This window comes from Chrysemys picta, chromosome 5 (assembly GCF_011386835.1).
Source record: "Chrysemys picta bellii isolate R12L10 chromosome 5, ASM1138683v2, whole genome shotgun sequence".
Lineage (NCBI taxonomy): Eukaryota > Metazoa > Chordata > Testudines > Emydidae > Chrysemys > Chrysemys picta.
In genome coordinates this window covers 57,486,634-57,497,385 of record NC_088795.1, presented here as the reverse complement: position 1 = coordinate 57,497,385, position 10,752 = coordinate 57,486,634, and the positions used below count along the sequence as shown (strand labels likewise).

General features: G+C 39.0%; 1 long non-coding RNA gene across 1 annotated transcript; it reads right to left on the bottom strand.

Moving 5' to 3' along the window:
* Positions 1–861: 861 nt before the first annotated feature.
* On the bottom strand, positions 862–5,642 carry LOC135983650 (uncharacterized). The gene is made up of 2 exons (XR_010601366.1): positions 4,715–5,642; positions 862–3,496 (listed from the first exon to the last, which is right to left on the bottom strand). It is a non-coding gene; the product is annotated as an uncharacterized LOC135983650 (long non-coding RNA).
* Between the last annotated feature and the right edge of the window lie 5,110 nt (positions 5,643–10,752).

The window sequence follows — 10,752 nt, the reverse complement described above, 5'->3', positions numbered from 1 at the left end:
CTCTTTCCAATTTTTCCACATCCTTCTTGTAGTGTGGGGCCCAAAATTGGACACAGTACTCCAGATGAGGCCTCACCAATGCTGAATAGAGGGGAATGATCACGTCCCTCGATCTGCTGGCAATGCTCTTACTTATAAAGCCCAAAATGCCGTTAGCTTTCTTGGCAACAAGGGCACACTGTTGACTCATATCCAGCTTCTCATCCACTGTAACCCCTAGGTCCTTTTCTGCAGAACTGCTGCCTAGCTACTTGGTCCCTAGTCTGTAGCAGTGCATGGGATTCTTCTGTCCAAAGTGCAGGACTCTGCACTTGTCCTTGTTGAACCTCATCAGATTTCTTTTGGCCCAATCCTCCAATTTGTCTAGGTCTTCTGTATCCTATCCCTACCCTCCAGCGTATCTACCACTCCTCCCAGTTTAGTGTCATCTGCAAACTTGCTGAGGGTGCACTCCACGCCATCCTCCAGATCATTAATGACGCTCTGGAGGTATCAAATGCAGAAAACAGCAGCATATTAATGTATAAATGAGAAATGGTAAAGAATGTTTATAAATGAAGATCACAAAAGAGGAAATACCATATTCAAAATACCAGTTTTTCTACATGTACTCGGTGCATGAGTCTGATACCAGTTTCACTTGTATAAATCCTCTGAAGGCAGTTACCTCCTAACTGAAGTGTGAATCTGACTTGAAATTAAAGTACAGTGTTGTGAGAGGCTACCGGTGTGGTGCTTCTGCTTTCTCCTGTTGATATCACTCGGCTGCGTGCTTGTGTTCCCTCTGTGTGCTGTCCCAGCTCTGCGCAGATAGCTGACACAGCAGACCCGACGAGAATCCCCAATAACCACAGAGTCTACTAAGATACAAAGGCACCTCGGCCAGGTTTATTGCGATCTCGGACACAATTGCAGTTCCCTGTAGGTTTCTGAGCCTCAATCAGGGCATACTACGAGAAAAGTGCCTCTTGGCAAGGACCCGGCTCAGTGGCGGGACTTTCCACTGCCCCCGTGGCCGGACAAAGACACCACCCCAGGGACACATTCTTATACACAGGTACAAACAAGTTACACATCACTCCTGACGTATTGAGGTGCAACCCCTCTACGTAGTAAGGTACAACCCCTCTACGTAATAAGGTGCCGCCTCTCACCTTGTACCTGTTGGTTCGATCAAAACAACTCTATCCATCATTTTACCCTTTTGCCCCTGTCATTGGGATGGGTCGGCCTGTTCCATGTTATCTGTGGAATGTTCCGGTATAGTGTGTCTTGGTACCATGTTTATACTGTAACTATGCAACATCAGCCCTTTCCTTGCCAACTTCTGTGAGCAGGGCCTGCCTCTTGCTCACAGCTTAACTTTGCTTCATATTAGCAAAGTCTTGACCATTACTTTAGTTTGGTTCAGGCCTCATACTAGGCCTTCATTAGGCCTTTACTTACTACATTGCCTTCACTTACTACATTCCCCCACTTTTTGTCTTTTTAAGGGGAGGATGTTTACTCATCGTCCCGGAAAAGCATAATGCATGGACTAAAGATAACCCAGTGGGCTAAACACTGTTAGGTGGTTACTTTATTTTACTATCCATACACTTATGCCCCATCCGTCTGTTTAGTCTGCACATTCCCTTGTACGACTGGCAGACAGATTTTATTATCCAATTATTTTTTAGTTTCTTATGGTGGGCCTGGGAATGTTAGGCCCGGGACCATGACTGAGGAATGTAGTATTATGATTGAGCCTTAGAGGCACTCCCAAATAATTAATATATATCAATTATATGGATATGGCTTATATATTTGGAGTGTGTATGGGCGTATATGTATAGTATGTATGTGTACATATGACACCACCTTATATTCAAGCATAACTATGTTTTTTTAGTCTGGTGTTGTACTCTGGCTATTTTACTTTGGTGACACAGATAGAAACACACTCATATTAGGGCAATTCCAGTTATCACTTGTCTTATTATTAATAGTAGGCTGAGTGTTTTGAAATATTGGACTAGGGATTGTGATAGTATGTTCCACAGAGCTATGTATATGAGAAGTAAAACAGAAATTTGGAGTAGTGACACTACCACTGAGGCCTTTATATAGAAATATATTGTAATTAGTTACTACTCAGTACTGTCCATTCATGTTATAGGTTACCTTTACGGCTAGTTGTCACCCTCTGGTTAGCTTCACTGGGCAGGAAATAGAAGTGGTTAACTTCTCTGTTCTATTGGTTGCACGGCTCTGCGATACACCAGTAGTTGACATAGATCCAGTTGTTTCTTATGGATGCTGTCTTTCAGATAACCTACTGAATGGACAGTAACTAATTTATCAAATAGTGCTGTGTCAGGATGTAGTATTGGTACCCAGACACTGAACAAGATTGTTTTGGATAACATGTGCCTCAGTTAGGATGCAGTGTTACTGACCCAAATTATGACAGGTACTAACAGGCAATTTGTTTATCCAATTTGTAGTTACTGTGTAACTTCTTGTTTGTTTACTACTTTGTTTTTTCTTTGCCTTCACGTTGTTTGCTGCCATTTGTTTGTTGATTTTTACTTGTGTGTTGGTTAAACAGTTTAGCAAGGTTATGCGTATTGTAAATGTTGTACAGCAATAATACAATTCAGCAATAAGACAACAGTACAACAATAATACAGTAGTACAGCAATAATACAGTTGTTTTTACATAGTAACTAAGTTGAAATTAAATGATGGCTTATTCTGGTCCAGCTAGTGGTTTTTAGCTGATTGTTAACTTAATTGTTCATATATGGTAGATAGAAGTGTATTTAACCAGTCTCTTATTTATAAAGCACTTCATTTTTCTGTTCTTGATGCTTGGGGGTTTCTTCGCTGTATACTGATATTATCTGGTGTCTTCAGGGTGTGATATTTTTTGGTGTCTTTGGTCTGTGGGATGCAACTTAAACAGCTAGTTAGTTAACATAATAAAGGATTTTTGTTTGTTTCTTTTTTGTTTTTGTTTTCAGTAACTTAAACTTAATACATAGTTTAACTTAGTTTGTTTACAATGTAATAAGAACAATGTAATAGGGACCAAGCCTTTTATAACACAAGCTATACTTTTGCAATTGTTGTATAGACATTCATTTTCATTTGAAGTGCATTACTAATATTTTTATACGAAATGTAATGCTTAACGGCTAAAATAAATGCTTACAATCTTCCATGAGAAGGTGTATTGCTTTCCTTTGCTGAACAATTTGTTTCAGCAAAGGAGTTAACAGAATTTTTACCAAGCTTTTTAGAGTTAATTTGCTTGTGATACTAATTTCACTCTTGTTAACAGTTTAGAAGCACAACTTTAACAACCACTGCTTCCCATTAACATAACATAACAAAAGAAAAGCATAAAAAATTAAACTAATTATAAAATTAAACCAAAATAAATTTTAAATACAGTACTTTGAGGGTATACTTTCATGATGCTCTGTTATGTTTGGGAGCCAAAGGTGGAAACCTGTTGAAAACATGGAAACCTGTTGAAATTGTTTGGTTAGCTTTATGCATAAATTGTTATTTTAAAACATTTTGGTTATGACATTTTTATAACTATATTTAAACGTGCAAACAAGTTTATAAAAAGCCCAAAAAAAGGAATTAACATTTTGTTAATATTACTTTTACCTTAATGTTGAGGTTTCCCCTTACATTTTTTCTTTGAATAAAAAATTAAAAAAAAATTCTTAAAAAACTAAACAAAATTGTGATTGATAAGACAATATTTTTTTTGTTTGCAATTGCATTATTTGTTGAGGCAGAAATATATGGAAATATATGTACATATATTTGTAACTGAAACTTTTTTGAACTTTGCACAAAAAATTGGTGCTAATAATGATTATACCTTAACCATGATTTTAAAATAGTGTGGTACCACAAATATATAAATTTTTAAAAGGGTATAAAATTGACTTTTGTTGCAACAAAATAAAAATAATAGTCACGTGACACACAACATACAGCACAAAACAACACACATGACATACAGGACAAACTTACAATTAACAACAAATGGCACCAGAATTCTATTTATAACTATACAAAATAAGGCAAACAAAAATAAAAAATAAAAAGGGTTATATTTGAATAAACAAATGATTACTTTATTTAAAACTTGTTACATAAATTGTTAAAAATATATTAATATTTGCTAAATGTATTGTATTAATTTGGAAACAAGGAATTTTGCATTACTTTCTATTTAACATTATTTTAAAACTCTGCTACATGGAAATAAAAAAGCCCATGTTTGAAATATTAGTGAGTGGTTAGGATTAGAAACAGAGTGTGCATTTCTGTTGCTTGGCAACCATATCTTCAAGAAAGTTAGGAATAATTCTAGCTGTTGCATTCCTGAAGGGTTAAAATACTTAATTTACTGGATTTATTTAAAGTAAAGTTTTTACTTTGTTTTCCTTTTGTTTCTTGTTTTATTCTGTTTTTAATTGCTGTATATTTTGGAGGTTTCTGTAAAAACTATAAGTTTTAACTTTTTAAAACAAAAAGAGAGCAGAATTGAGGCGAGGCGGGGGAGAGAGGGTGGGGGTGAAGAGCAACCTAGGAAGGTAATGAGACTCCGTGGGGATCATGAGGGAGGGGATGAGGGGGTTCCCTAGCTCGAGGTTTACTGCCATGTTAGATCGCGATTCTTACCACGGCAGTTTTGCTTACTCACCAGATCAGCGGTCGGGGTCACCAGTGTTGTGAGAGGCTACCGGTGTGGTGCTTCTGCTTTCTCCTGTTGATATCACTCGGCTGCGTGCTTGTGTTCCCTCTGTGTGCTGTCCCAGCTCTGCGCAGATAGCTGACACAGCAGACCCGACGAGAATCCCCAATAACCACAGAGTCTACTAAGATACAAAGGCACCTCGGCCAGGTTTATTGCGATCTCGGACACAATTGCAGTTCCCTGTAGGTTTCTGAGCCTCAATCAGGGCATACTACGAGAAAAGTGCCTCTTGGCAAGGACCCGGCTCAGTGGCGGGACTTTCCACTGCCCCTGTGGCCGGACAAAGACACCACCCCAGGGACACATTCTTATACACAGGTACAAACAAGTTACACATCACTCCTGACGTATTGAGGTGCAACCCCTCTACGTAGTAAGGTACAACCCCTCTACGTAATAAGGTGCTGCCTCTCACCTTGTACCTGTTGGTTCGATCAAAACAACTCTATCCATCATTTTACCCTTTTGCCCCTGTCATTGGGATGGGTCGGCCTGTTCCATGTTATCTGTGGAATGTTCCGGTATAGTGTGTCTTGGTACCATGTTTATACTGTAACTATGCAACATTAGCCCTTTCCTTGCCAACTTCTGTGAGCAGGGCCTGCCTCTTGCTCACAGCTTAACTTTGCTTCATATTAGCAAAGTCTTGACCATTACTTTAGTTTGGTTCAGGCCTCATACTGGGCCTTCATTAGGCCTTTACTTACTACATTGCCTTCACTTACTACATACAGTACAACCTTAGAGTTACACACACCGGAGTTATGAACTGACCACCCACACACCTCATTTGGAACTGTAAATACACAATCAGGCAGCAACAGAGACAAAAAATAAAGCAAACACTGTACTGTGTTAAATGTAAACTATTCAACTGCTGCTTTCCCTTTATATTTTCTTCTGCATAGTAAAGTTTCAAGGCTGTATTAAGTCAATGTTCAGTTGTAAACTTTTGAAGGAATAACCATAGCGTTTTGTTAATAATTAATGGAGATATCCCATCTCCTAGAACTGGAAGGGACCTTGAAAGGTCATTGAGTCCAGCCCCCTGCCTTCACTAGCAGGACCAAGTACTGATTTTGCCCCAGATCCCTAAGTGGTCCCTTCAAGGATTGAACTCACAACCCTGGGTTTAGCAGGCGAATGCTCAAACCACTGAGCTATCCCTCCCCCCATTTCAGAGTTACGAACAACCTCCATTCCCGAGGTGTTCATAACTCTGAGGTTCTACTGTAAGGCAAATTTTCAGAATTGATCAATTATAGCTGAGCTCTAAAGCCATATTTAGGCACTTCTAATGAAATGGGGTGATTTTCAAAGATTTTGAAGACTTGTAGATTCCATTGTATACACTCAACATCTCTGAAAATCAGGCTACTTTATTAAGATGCCTAAGTGTGGATTTAGGAGCATAACTTGAGACAACCACTTCTGGAAATTTTAGCCTTAATGGCTTCACATCCAGACAAGAAATGAGTAAAATGAATTAGTAGCATGAAATCCCATTTTCTGTGTGTCTGATCTGAACTTATCTCGTGAAATATACTATAGTTCTGTCTCATTAACAACTTAATTAGCCAATGTGCTTTAATTACAGAGGTCAATTACTGTTAACTCATTATTTCTCTGCATAATCTATAAAAATGTATACAATACTCTTTAAACTTTTCATTTGTTTCTTTCATTTGGTGAGAGAGAAATCTGCTGTCCATATGTATAATGTAATAGGTCAGCTGAGACACATTACTAATTTCACTCAGCTGTGTGCACCATTACATTCTTTTTCACCCCCGTGTTATACAGCTACAATGCAAAAGAATCTGTCAGATTCATGAGATGTAAAGTTATGTTTCTGATTTTGATGAGCATAACAACTAAATAAAAATCATCCGTACATATTGATAGAATTATCCAAGCATTCTGATACCACATCTGCAAGGCATATATTTGTACACAGAGCTATAAAAATAATAGCTATTTTTTGTTCCGTGTGGTAAGATATTCTCATTTCAAAGAGTTTGTGTATGGATACACACAGAATTATACATCTGAAGGGACAGCCTCTTTCTTTTCAGTAGTGTTTTTCACTATTTCCAGCATTGTTCTGACCTCATCCCACCATGGTCAGTGTACCTATAAATCCCTACCGAGGAATGCTACGTGTCCATGTAACACAATACTTTTAGTTACTTTTTAGTTTAGACTGAGACACCTTTGGGTAGAAATAGGGTACTCAGTATTGAAAGGTTTGGAGGCTTGGTTAACTTTGGATGCATATCCAGACTTCCTTGTTCTGGAAATTAAGAACAGGCTTTATTACTCATTTTTATTACTTCTGTGTATCAGCCAGATTGGAAATACTATGAGAGTAACCTTACTCATGGTCCTTTTATTTCACTTTTTTCCTTCTTCTCATATTTCATTCACTTCATGCTTTGCATATTCCTTAAGGGGGAAAAGCCAGAGAAGAGTTCTGTATTAGCATGTGTAGGCATATGTGCTTAGCTTTAATCCTAAAGGAAGAAAATTGTTGTGCACATTAATTACCCTTGTGATTAGAGATGGGCCTGAATCAATATCCAAGAATTGAACTTTGGGGGGAAGGGAGGAGGAGTATTTGAAGTCCACACCTACATCAAGAGAAATTTTTACAGCTGGTCACTTTGGGCCAGATTTTCAAAGGTATTTACTCACTTAAAGATGCAGAGAGGCACCTATTAGGATTTCCAAAGGTGCCTAAGCAGGTTAGGCACTTAATCCCATGGATTTCAGTGGGACTCTGGCACCCAAATGAATTGGGCATTTTTGAAAATCCCACTAGGTGCCTACCTGCACCCTAAAGTGCCTAAATGCCTTTGAAAATCTGTCCCTTTGTCAACAGTGGACCGAACCAAACCCTAAATCTAAACACTGCCAAACGTCAGTCTGAAATTCATATCTAGATCTGAATCTTACACCGTGAACTCACCTCTCCTGTACACATGTATACATAACTTGCATATTACATTTCAAAGTACTGCACATTGAGTTATGATAGACTTAAATAACAGGTATTTTTCCATTCAAATATTTTACAATGCTGATCCTTTGTAGTATCTTACTCATAGAATAGGGTCATATAACCCTAATGGCTAAAAGAATTGTGTTGTACATGCAGTTTTCCAATATCGCACATGGCTTGAGGTTTGTGGTCTGCAGTATTGGGAGCTGAGTGGTCTGTGTGCTTTCATCAATTATGGCTTTTTTGTCTGCTTACAGTACTACAAACTGGTGGAGTGTCCGGCATAGTGATTGACAATGTTTCATTTTTGAGCTACAATTATTTTTATATGAAAGGCTTAAACTTGCAAGATTTTTAACATTTTGACATCTGAGGGTCTAAGCTGATGAACAAATTTCCATAATTGGTTCAAAAGGAGGTATGATTAAGGGCCTGATTTACAAAGGCCTGCGTACAATGCTAATATAAGTGTACATGAGCAAATCAAATGATTAGCTTGGGATCATGGCCAATAATATGGCCAGTGTGTCACCTCTATTTGCAAGCACTTATTTTCATACACAGTTGTGCTCTGGAGCATTGGCTCAAGGAGTCATTTTATAAAGGGTTTCAAGTGAGTAGTCCCAACAATGTTTGTTGCTAAAATCTTTGAACAAAGCACTATTTTACTACTTCTGCTCTGATCTCAATGTCTGCAGGTAACTGGCTCCAACCTTTGTACCACCTTGACCTTGAGAGGTGGAATATTATCCACATGACTAGCTGCTTTCAGTGTCAGTGTGAATTAAGAGTTCATTGTCTACCAAGAGGTGCTCAGCTCATTGTGGGATAAAGCTCTTAGAGACTTCTGAGAAACTAATGGTCTCAGCTCATCCTGATGGCTTTAGGTTTGCTTGCATGCACATACAGTGCTGTTTATTTTTGTTTTTTTTCTGTCATTTCCTTTGATACTTGCTGTGCACTTGTGAAACAGAAGGTATGAGTTATGTTTATGCTTCCAAACTTTCAGCTGAAATTTACTTTCCCTTCTTACCGCTGTCTGAATTGATGGTGTATAAATGTTTTATGTTAGGCAATAAAATGAAGGCATTTTGATAGTATTGGGAAATGCCTTAATGCATCCAAAAATGCAATTTCATTAACTTGCCCAGAGATGAAATATTGCAACTGGGCACTTGTCTGGAGACAGATATTCAATATGTAGTTTCTTTTAGATTACATGAGGAAAATCTATAACGAAGTGGTAGCTGATGCCTCTTTCAGGAAAAAAAAAGACTGGACGAACAAGAAATTAGATGTTTGTACGTACATGTGAGTCTTGAAATAACTGTCTCATGAAGACTTTTGAGGGTAATTATACTTGAGAACTGAGAGATGTGGACAGAGTTAGTGATTTACTGATAGGATCACTGCCTGCATCTTCACAAACTGTTTATTATATTACTTCTTACCACTGCTCCTAAAAATGGGATCCTATCTTCATGGCTGGAACTAATATTTCTAGCTCTTTGGTGAGGATTTTTTTGAATTGTGACAAAGTTTTATTTTCAGTAAGCTTCATTCTGATCCCACTTACAACTGACTTACTCAGGTACTTCACACCGGGCTTCAGCTGATTTACTCCTGATTTCTACTGGTGTTAGTGAGAGCAGAATCGGGCCCTATTCTTGCAGTGGGCATCATGGCTTGTAGGGACCAAATTTGGCACTAACTTACACTTATGAAACCCCTTTGATTGATCAAAATAGCCTGATTAATAATAAAGGGTTGCTATGGGTTTAACTAAGGGCAGAATTTGTCCCTAGGTGTTTAACTTACTGAATATCTAGATCCTGATATCACCCTATTCCAGACAATTGCTGTGAATAATAATAAACAATGCCATGCCAAACTGAATTGTAGTGTTTTCACCAGATTCTCACAGTCCCATTCCCTTTCTCATTTTTAGTGGGTTCACGAACTGTTCAAACTTCTCTGGACATAAGTACAGCCCCTCAGTTAAGTCATTAGTAATTCTAGACAACAAAGGAAGCAGGGCCTCTGTCTGGCAACAATTACATTCCAGATTTGTTCCTTTATCTCTAACGATTTGTGCTCACCATTGCTATGGCCTTGTGCTAAATGGCCAAGTGAGATTATATGTAGGTCAAGATATAAAGTGGCCTTCGCAAACCAGTGTATCAGGTACAATGGCATGTAAAGAATTCCCCTTGCAGTAGGAAATTCTCCACTGGTGGAAATTTGGTGGAAGCAGCACTGCTGCTTCTTGCACCAGCCGCCCCTTGCACTAATGGTATAAGAGGAAGAAGGAGGCAGGTTGGGGACAGGGTCTAGGCAGAGCTGGGAGGGGATGAGGCAGTGTGGAACTCCACTACACCCTATTCTCCACTGGTGGAAGGTCCTCAGGGTTGGGACTCGTGTGCCAGTGCAGTATAGTAAGGCTTTCCTTGTGCAATCGTAACGTCTACTGGAGCTGAATGGCTCCATACCAGCTTTGCAGCCCTTGGCAAAACTCGGAGAGAGTGAAAAATCAAGTCCCTAGAGAACTGTGTGGCACAGTTTCAGGGTAATTGCACCTGTATTCCCCGCCCCCTCCCTCTGGTCCACTCCAGGAATGCTAAATCAGGTCTCTAGTCATCACCTGTCTCTGGACAGGGACCCTTGTCCCATGGTCTTCTAACTGGGGGGTTTAGGGTGGCACAGCTCCCTGCCTTACACTGTAATATCCCCAGAAAGCCAGTCTACTTAAAGGCTGGTGCTTGTGCTTTGTTTTCTCTGAGGGCTGTGACCAGTGTATTGCCAACAGTCACACATAAATATTTCTAAGCAAGCACATTTATTCTTAAAGTTAAAAGCATTACAGAGAAAACATAAAACCAATAGAAGTTCCTATATGGGTGCTAATAGCTTACTAGAGGTCACCCATTTGATATCCCATCAGTCTTATGGGACTGTAATAGGTCAAAGTCTTTCCAGCCCTTCT